Source organism: Lutzomyia longipalpis, chromosome 1 (genome assembly GCF_024334085.1).
Source record: "Lutzomyia longipalpis isolate SR_M1_2022 chromosome 1, ASM2433408v1".
Lineage (NCBI taxonomy): Eukaryota > Metazoa > Arthropoda > Insecta > Diptera > Psychodidae > Lutzomyia > Lutzomyia longipalpis.
In genome coordinates this window covers 49,624,888-49,635,000 of record NC_074707.1, presented here as the reverse complement: position 1 = coordinate 49,635,000, position 10,113 = coordinate 49,624,888, and the positions used below count along the sequence as shown (strand labels likewise).

Below are 10,113 nucleotides of genomic sequence, written 5' to 3'. Positions count from 1 at the left end.
AGGGGGTTGAGGGTGGTGTATTAAATCCAGGTGCGCTAAAGGGGCTTCTCATGCTCATGTTCTTGACGTCCGGTGGGAAATGATTTGGAATTGGTTGAATAGATCAAACAAAATACAAGGAAGGTATATGTGGGATGCTCTAAAATGTTGCAAATGAAGTCCGTTAGAGTTTTTCCCAGAGAACTCAGATGTGGATAAATGTAACCAATAGGTGGAAAATCAAAGAGGATAATAAACAAGGAATGCGCAATGCAAAATTGATATTGTTGTAATTCTTATTATTGCAGCAAAAGGCAAAAGAATCTGCATTTCAAAGCACGTGATTTGCTTTGCAAAATTAATCAGTTTGATTTTCTTCCCATTGTTTATATGAAGGATATAAAAAGTTATGCAAAATAAAATCTCAAATTATCTAGAAATTTAATTCTAAAAATACGAAAAATCAATAATTTTGAGGAAAATATTCATAGAATCGATGAGAAAGGAATTTTGGGAAGTTTTCGAGTCTTCCAAGAATTCTTCATGGGGCAGAAGCTTTAAGGGAAGAAGTTATTGAATGGCACAGAAGCTCCCTGAAATGTGGTGGAAGCCCACTTTCTGCATACCATTCCACATTCTATCGATTTGTCTTCCTTTACCACGACAATAATTTTCCCTTTAGTATGTGAGTGAGCTTTATTAAATTTTAGAAGCAAACAAAATGGGAAAATTCTTACTCAGAGAAAACATGAAAACAATTTCCTGCAGCGATAAACAGTATGAACGTTAGGCGGAAATTGGCATGAAAAATCTAATATTTCGAAGCATTTTTGACCAGCTTTCCTGAATGATAAATTTAATTCCTTCTAGCTGTAGATTTTTCTCTAATGTGTCGCGTATCTGTGGCCAAGAAGGGGGGAAAATTGGTAGGGGTGGTTAGTGGTGGATCCTTTTGCACAGAAGGGATTAATCTTGTCACACCCACGCAAGTTCTCCTCCGGGGTGACGCACTGCGAATTCTTTTGTCTACCAGTCTCGTGCCTTGCGGATGTATACGAGGATGTAAGATGGAGATAATGTGCGGACTTCCTTCTTCGGCGTAAGCGCCCCATTTTGATGATACGCAATGGCATCGACACATATGCGAAAATTCTCGCCCCAACAATTTCCTCTTTTACTCATTTCAATTCATTCTCCCTTCGATTGATGTAATTCCCCAGCATATTCCTAAGCTTCTTTGCCATAATTCTTCATACAATGCCCATCATTTCGTGGGAAAATCCACCCAAGGAATGTGACAGTTATTGCTTTTATGGTGAAGATATTTTAATTATCTCCCATTTTGGGGAGATTTTCAGACGATTGAGAGGAAGAGGGAATAAAATGATATTTTTGTGTCTAAATTATCTTTTATATTTTTGCGAAGAAATTTGATGGAAAAGAAAGCATTTTGTGGAATAAAAGTCGATATAAATGAGCACAAAAACATCCCACGCAGCTCAACACTCCCCTTTAACGCGTGCCCCTGAAGGTTATTTGCGGGGGCCAGGATGTCGGGATGGAATCAAAACAATACGGTATTAGATATTTATTTTCAGCACAGACTCTGATAAATAAAATCAAGCCACTTGTACACAGCTGTAGGATTGTTTTTGCAGTAATTTAGTGAAAAATAAAATAAATTAGATGGTATATTGAGACGCCCATTAGTAGTCGTCAAGAGCGAGCTTTGGAAGCTTCAATTTCTATTAAAATTTAATTAGGAATTTAGTAAAAAAAAATTTTTTTTTGTCTCAAATTAAAATTTGAAGATGGCGACACCTGGTAGTTCGATAGTCTTATCTTATGCTAATTTTCTGAAATAAGAAATATTTAAAAATTGCGAAAAGTTCTCCTCTTTAATTTCAAACGGGATTTACCTATTTATGCTTGGAAATTTTATTTTGTTTACCTACTTCAAGAATAACATTAAAAATTTTATTTTTACAAAAACAAATCACATATAGACTCTGTTAAATGAGAAGTTTTAGAATCTTTTGAGAACAAATTCAAGAAAATTGATTGATAACCTTTCTATACAATTTAGAAGTTAATTTTCGTGTAAATTTCTTTAATAAATCTGAGTTATTACCCTAATTTTTAAGCTTTAAAATAAATTAGAAAGAAAAAAAATGACGGCGCCTGGTAATATCTGAAAGCTTTTTCTGTCATTCTAGATTATCTAAACAGATAAAAGCTTGGTAATGACTAAAAATGGAGGCGCCTGGTTCTATTACTAACGTTTCTTTGATCTTAAAAAAAATTATTAAAATTCGTAAAAAATTCAGTAAAAAGGAAAAGTGGAGGCGCCTGGGGCTTACCTGCCCCTCAATTTTTTTCAATAAGCTCTTCCTTTACTTTTTTTTGTAAAATATTTAAATTTCCTTAGAACTACAAAATGCAAAAAAGCGCGTAAATTGAATCTTTTCTTCACAATCTTTTTTCTCTAACACAAATTATCCACGCAAAGCTCTTTAAAAATTTATTTCCTTCCAAAGTAAACACTTTTCATGAAATCCCCGCGTACTCGTCCACGTGATACAGTGAGTGGGAGGAGACTAAGCACCTTATTTTTGCTTTTATTACCCAAACTTCCGGAGCTGATGTACTCGTAATTGAATGATATAATAAAGAGCTCTTGCATTTTTTACGCGTGGAAAGTTTCTAAATGACTTTCACGGGATGTGCTGTATTTATGTTCATTGAGATTTATATGGGGTTCAATATTGACTCTCTCTCTCTCTCAAGAGAAAGCTCTGCTGCATCCCCACGTTCTAAAGTAGGGTTGTGGGGGTGTACAGAGTGCAGGTGGAGTACTCATCAAGTAGCAAAACTTTCCCATGATAAGACATCGCCCAAAGCATTAAGGGGTGGGGGTGAAGAAGCGTGACTTGGGGTGAAACTTTGTAGCAAATGGATGAGTGGGAAATATTTATGCAAATGTAATTCACTCGCCAGGAGGGATTTTGTGATGTGGTGCAAATTGTTTGTAGTTAATCCCCACCCAGAATGGGCTCAAATTATCTCAACATAACGTACGATGATGTTTGCAAGCTAGATTAGTCATCATCACCCATTGTTATCCAGATGAGGGTTGATGTTTTTAGGGCTTGAATTTTGAAAGCTCTCTGTGTGTTCGATGAAAGCATCTCCTTTTACACCTCTAGCATCGAATTTCCTTGCATTTATCTCCCTTTACACGGGGATGAGCTAAACTTAATGGATTTTCGTGTCTAAGAGGACCCAAAGGAGTGTTTTACACTGAAACTCTTTAAAGACGCCGCTTGTGGACTTTAAAGTTCACAAAGCACACTGTAAAGCTTCCCCGTAAAATCCATACCGTGTGAAACAGGATGAATTCCGCATGAAGGATGTTCGATGGAATATGGAGTGACACATGTTCCCCAAAAAGTCATGCCAATTGTAAAGTAATTCCGCGGGAATAACACAGAAAAAGGGGATAGAATGGAAAAGAGCATAGAAATGAAAGCGAAAGGGTGGCGGGAGAACAGGCGAATTGACAAAAAAAAATCGTGGAAAATTATTTTTTAACGCAACCAGGCGTCTCCATTGGCAGTGGGGGCGCCTAGTTGACACGAGCCAATTTCGAATTTCCATCTCTTTTGTTGTTTTAAGCCCCAAAAATTTGAAATTGAAAAGTAAATATTTCCCCTTGGCAGGAGGGACTCTATTTCACAGTTATTTGATATTTTCTATATGGTAGCAGTAGCCCCAACAACTGACCAGAATGGGTGGGAAAGTGGTGGAGAAAAATAATGAGAAAAGCCACTTGCAAAAATATTTATTCACCGGGAAAAATGAGTAGCAAGGGGCGAATGTCTTGCAAATTTATTCTTCCTTTTTATTTAAATCAATTGTGATTATTATATTATATTTTTTATAGTGAAATATTATTTAAATCTTACCCTTTGCGACTTTATTATAAACCTATAGATTTCTTTTAAATATGGTAAAATAAACAGCCCTAATATTTTTAATTTTCTTTCAGAAAATATTTTTAAAGAAAACTCCATAAAGTTTGTGAAGCTTTTAACGCAAATATTCTGAGGATTTCCTTGACTTTCTAAGCTCTTTATCAGTGTAAAATTATCAGGGAATAATTGGGCAAAATCTTAATTACGAAAAAGCTCTCATCATCAGTTCTTTAAATCCTTCGTTTCCTTGAAAAGACTCCTTTATATGACTTAAAATTAATTTTCTTACTCATTTTTGAGAGATGTAATGAAATTCCTCGCAAGTCAGAAGCCACCCCCACCCTTTCAACACATATTGTGCCCCTTGATTAATAATTCTGCGAAATGAGATAGAAATGCAAGAAAGGTGCGGAGGAATGTGATGCCCATTCTTTGTTTGATGATTAAATTTCTCTCTCTGCTGATCAGAAATGTCCATTTATGAAATGACAAGGGATGTTAAACCTCCCTTCCCCCCCCCCCCCCCCATTGTCGACTGCCGCAAATGAGATTAATTTTGTGTTATGTCAAGGTTATTCAAAAAAAAGGACAGCAAGGTGTTCCCCCCTTGGGCTAATGATAGGGGGTGGTGGCAAAATTAATTCCATCCGCATGAAAATTTATTTTTTGACTTTTGTCCTTTTCCAAGGAAAAATTGCTAATTTTCTCACTGTTGATTTGACATTTTTTTCCTGTTTTAGAGACATTCTCTTTCATTTTATTTATGAATATTTCGCATTTTCCGGGGGAATTGAGGGTGATTTTTGCCCCGGAAAATATGTTTCTTTTTACATTTGATGTTTATTTTAAAATGGAGATTTTAAATGAGGAAATTATGTAAAAATTTAAGAGGATTTATTTATAGAAGTAGCTTTGGTGTCTTCACGACTGTAAAATCATTCATGTGGAAGTTCTTTCTTGGCTTCGCAACAGCTTGAAATTTCTTCCCCCGAAAAGCTTGCAAGTCAACCATTTATTTCACACAGAATTGCCTCATGAAAAGAGAGCGCATTTTTGGCCACAAAACCCCACATGGGGAGAAGAGTTGAAAGAACTTCATGTGTACGTGACTTTTCGAGCTTTTCTAACCCCCCTGAAAGTGGCGGAAAACTACATATAAAGTGCATTGTAATGCCATTTGCACGAAGCAGAGGGGACATTATTGTTTTAAATATTTACAACGTGCTACTGTTTGCCATAGAAATTACACAACATATGGGGCAATTTCTGGGGTGAATGGACGATGATAATTTGGTGAAAAATTCAAGAAAATATTGTTTATGGAGTAAAGATTATAATTTCATCGTTTTGAGCTTTTAAAAATTACCTACATTTCAGGAAAAACTTCCTGACAAAAGAATTTATTGAATTGTAAAAATTTATTAAATTGTAAGAATTTTTTCTTGATTCCCTTTGGAATGTTTTCTCCAATTGAAAGAGTCCAATAGAAACAATTCAAACACTTTTAGATGGAAAATATTCTCATTCTCCTGTCCCAATTCACCCCACTTTACAGTATTTCCTGGGCAATATAAGGATTAAAATCAAAAGGTCATATTATTGTTAAATCCCTTCCAACGCACTTTCAACGCAACCCTCAACTTGTTGCTCCTTCATGGATTTTTTTCTAATTTTTTTCCTCCCACTCTCATGTCCTCTGGAGGACTAAATATCCATCAATTAGGAAACTCCTTCTACTAATTACAACACAATGCTTGTCTGTGAGGGAAATGAGAGGACTTTTCCTTGTGGCTTTCTGGAAAAATAAACATAGAGAAGAGAAATCTCCCTCTTGTCATTTTATGCGCGAAGTTTCTTATTATTTCCTCTTCCCGGAATTTTGCACAATTTTCTGGGCATGTTCTGCCCAAAAAAACTTTCTCGTACTTTGTGGTTATACCATAAATTGCTCTCTGGTTCACCAATTAATTTCTGCAATTTTCACCATCCTCGCGCGCACTCCTTCGCCTTTTTGCGGAAGGATGAAAAATCCACAATCTCATGGGAAGAAGATAGCGCAAAATACCAGAGGGAATATATCATTAGCTGAGATTACGGCGTTGCTCGTAATGAGGCAGAAAATGAACGGTATGAGAGGGGAGCAAGTGAAAAATTAATTATCTCAATGCAATTTTGTGAAAATTGTGAAAATGTGAAAATTCTAAGGATATTTTCTAAGAAAAGAATTCTTAGAAAACGCAACATTTTCTTCTTGATTTTCTTTTGAATTTTTTTCCGCAAGAAAAAACAATATCCATTCAAAACAACCCCTAAAAAAGTAGATAAAATAGATTGCAAAATATATTTTACATCACCTTCAATAACATATTCAAATTATTGTGCAAAAGCGGAGTGTCACAGTTGATGGATTTAAAATCGATAGAGCAGGGAAAGAGAGAAAATGCGAAGAATAAGATAAATTCAGTGAGCTAAAAGGCAAAGAGGATGAAGTTCACAAAGGGGTGGATGTGGGAGGATGTTGAAAAAGGGGTTTTGTGAAATTTTATCGCTTTTGGAATTTAGCATTTCTCAAACTATTTCCATTAAAATCCCATGAGAAGTGCGAAATGGGTGGTTTTCTGCGAATGCTTCGTTGGGTATTTGAGTGAAGCAAAGGAGAGAGAGGAGCTTTCAGCGAAAAGACGTGCAAATTTCAATTTACCAAACATTCAATTGTATTGCAAAAAAATAGATGTTCATGCGGGGGAAACCACACAGGAACCCGAAGGACGTTATTAGCATTTTCCGTGTTTAATGAAAATTCTGTGAGTGCACCACATTCTACTCTGAGGCAGGAAGATTGGATTTAATGAAATTTCCTCTTGCTCTGAAAAAGTTCTTTTTATGGACTTTTGCCCGGATTTTTTTTGCCTTGAGGGTGATTTTCTCTGAATACCTACTTCTTTTCGAGGTCAAAGTGCACGGGATATGTGTTTGTGTGTGTGTATGTGTGGGTGTGTGTGTGAAGGGGTGTGGGAGAAAAACAATACGGGGGAGAGCACGTCGTTCACGTAGTAAAAAGAAATGTTGTGAAAACAGCATCGTGGAACTAGCAATAACACTAATATCAACCCCTCGACCTCTTTGGCACAACGAAGCACTCGCACACACCCCTTCAAGCCAACCGCCTGCCCGCCCTCCTCGTCAATCTCTCCTGGGGGTTGGTGCAAAACATATTTGAGCATTGAGATTTTCACTCCATGTACAACATCCGTTGTAACTTTTTAGCATAGTTTGAATTTTCTATGTTGCAACGGACTCTTTGTTTTGAAACGCATTTGCAATTTTTAACCGCCATCATTTTTCTATCTTTGTTACTTCCTTCCGTCAGTATACTTCATGGCAACCACGAGTCCCAAACTCTTTTTTTGGGAAATTAATTTTTATCAAGCCTCGTTAGTCCCATCGGGCTTAGATTTTATAGTAACATTATAAAGTGAATCAAAGGCGTCTCGCGCCACAATTTATATTTCAAACTTTGATGTGAATTACATTAAAATTGGTGTTGGGAAAAATCCGTGCATTTTTCTTCTCCATCTCATCCGGCCCCTTCAGAACACCCAGACATCCGGCATCTACGGGAGCTACGAGAAACCAAAATTGTTCCTTCTCACCAGAAAGGCTACTAATGTATTTCTCACCTGTATCTCCAAAGGTAAATGACTTCTCCTGCCCGGCTACACTGGGATATCTATTGTCTTCATTATTGCTAATCTCTGCCCTGTACAATCCAAAGGTATGATTGATGCCCAACCGAATCCAGGAAGTTCCAACGCTGTATTTTCCTAATCTGTGTTTCTTCTTAACTGTCGTTACAAAGGTATGTTCTATACATAAATTTTATGTATGAAACATACCTTGGAATATATGGTCAGGATTAGAAGAATGAATGCAGCCTGGGAGGCTCCCCAGAAAGAGAGATTCAATTGGTGGTTACCTTGGGTGATATAGCCGGAATTAGAGAAAGCATACAACATGTGGGGCGCTCCCCAGATAAAGAGATTCAAGTGGCAGTTACCTTGGAAATACAAGCAGAAGTATTAGTGCAACGAGCCCCTCCGGGAGAAGGGACAATTTTCGGATAGGTGTATGTCCTCCTTGGTAACCTCGTGATGCTCTGGGGCCCCTCGATGGTCAATAAGAGAAAGGTTTCCAACACCACTTAATTTATTTTAACTTTAGATAATTCACTTATAAAACTTGAATGTAGATGCCAGTAAGGTTGCTTATAAAAATATAACGAAATTTTAATGGATTACATCTTAAAGTTAAAGATAATTGCGAAAAATGTCCCATGGTGGGATAATGAGGTCGAATCGGATGCACACTTGACGTAAGAGGGCGGATGTGTATCGATAATGGCCGATGCTGTTTCCAGGGTGTCTCAACAGCTCCTGAGACGCAACATCAACAATTTTGAATTGGACCAGTTGTTTACAACGAATGTTATACACTCCATAATCAACTTTCATAGTATTGGGAATTGCACAATATGCGAGATATCTCCGTATTTGGAACATTTTCTGTGTAGAAAATTCTCCTCCCTCTCCACATACAATATAGAAAAGCTCTCAGAAGGTTGCTGATGGAGGCGCCGAGTTATCTAATGTTATACACACACAAAAACATCTAAAACTCCATACAAGTTATGACATAAAATACACATTTTACTCACTTCCCACCCACAGTACAACAAAACCCCATCGCGACACTGATAATTGATAAGAAATTGTGATATCTTCATGTCGTCTCCTTTGGCAGAGGGTTAAATTTAATATTACATCTCCCGCACCTTTTGCACACTCAGTCAACAAATATTCCTGAGAGTACAATTGATTCTCCAATAGATAAGAGACTTTTCTTCTCGCTAAATAAACTCTCAAGGATTTTCTCCTAGCAAACAATCCCCACGATACTCCCTTGCTTCACATAAGTAGTAATTTGTTATCAGTAGTTGAATGTTGTGTGTGTATTCGCACTCAAGAAAACTTTAGAAATTGAGAGGAGTGTGAGCTTTTTACGACAAATCATCTTAAACTGTAAGCTGTAACTCTTAAGCTGTAGAAAGTTTAAAAGAAGAATTTGTATATCAAATGCTCAATTTTAGCCGGTAAAAAGCATTCTGCATTAACTCTTTTAGTGCGAACAGTTGGAGATTTATCTGTAAAGCTTATAGAAGAATGTTTAGGAGCTTTTAGAATGAAGAACAGCTCAAAACTTGCTAAATTAATCTTTGATTCTCTTTTAAAAAATATATTTTTAGATCAAAGAATAAGAATTAGAGCGAAGGGGTTGGAAAATCAAAAAGATTTCTCTTTGGTTACAAAGAAATCATGATGGGAATCATTTTACAAAAAGACGCGAGCTTTAAAGCGCGTTCTCAGCGGGAAATTTAAGTTGTTCAGCTTTGAAAATTCTTCTACGAGGGGTGGGGGATATTAAATTATTGGCTATAGGTAGCTGCTGTACTGAGAAAAAAAGTTAAATTGAAAGAAAATGGAAAAAAAAGAAAATCTATTCGTTTTAGCAGATAAATTTCTGTGGTATCATTTTGTGTGCTCTTTCTGTGAATTCTCCAATTGTGCTGATTGTGTGGGAGGACTGGGAAATTTAGAGGGATGCCGTGACGTTGGGGGTGAACTGTAGTCCATGAAAATTTGCATAATCGACTTATGAGCCTCTTCCGGCCACGCGATTTTCACGAATTTCCCCCAAAAGAAACCTTGCAGGAGTAAAAAAAATCCATCTTCATTCAAATATTTCTCATACATTTCGGTGAGAATTAACCCTCAAATATATTTTCCATGAGGCAATAAATAATAAATAAATTTCTGAGAAAACCCAAAGTGGATAATTTATTATTAACACGGGGAGCGATAATTAAAATTGGGCCAGGTGAAAAGTTTGCTTGCAAATTGAATGGGATTTTCCCTCCTGTGTGCGATGATAATTTTCATTGACGCTTCACAACCCCTTTTGAGAGCTTTCTGCGAAAAACACGGGGAGAGAGATGAGAAAAGCTCTCAAAGCTAAAATAAGTAGCTTTGTGATTTCACGCCCTTTGGCTATTTTTTTGCGAGAAAAAATTGGCACAAAACATTTTCTTTCCGCTACGATGCCT

At 36.7% G+C, this 10,113-nt stretch overlaps 1 long non-coding RNA gene across 1 annotated transcript; it reads right to left on the bottom strand.

Moving 5' to 3' along the window:
* Positions 1-7,269: 7,269 nt before the first annotated feature.
* Positions 7,270-8,432, bottom strand: LOC129788133 (uncharacterized). Its single transcript, XR_008750288.1, has 2 exons — positions 8,011-8,432; positions 7,270-7,929 (listed from the first exon to the last, which is right to left on the bottom strand). It is a non-coding gene; the product is annotated as an uncharacterized LOC129788133 (long non-coding RNA).
* Between the last annotated feature and the right edge of the window lie 1,681 nt (positions 8,433-10,113).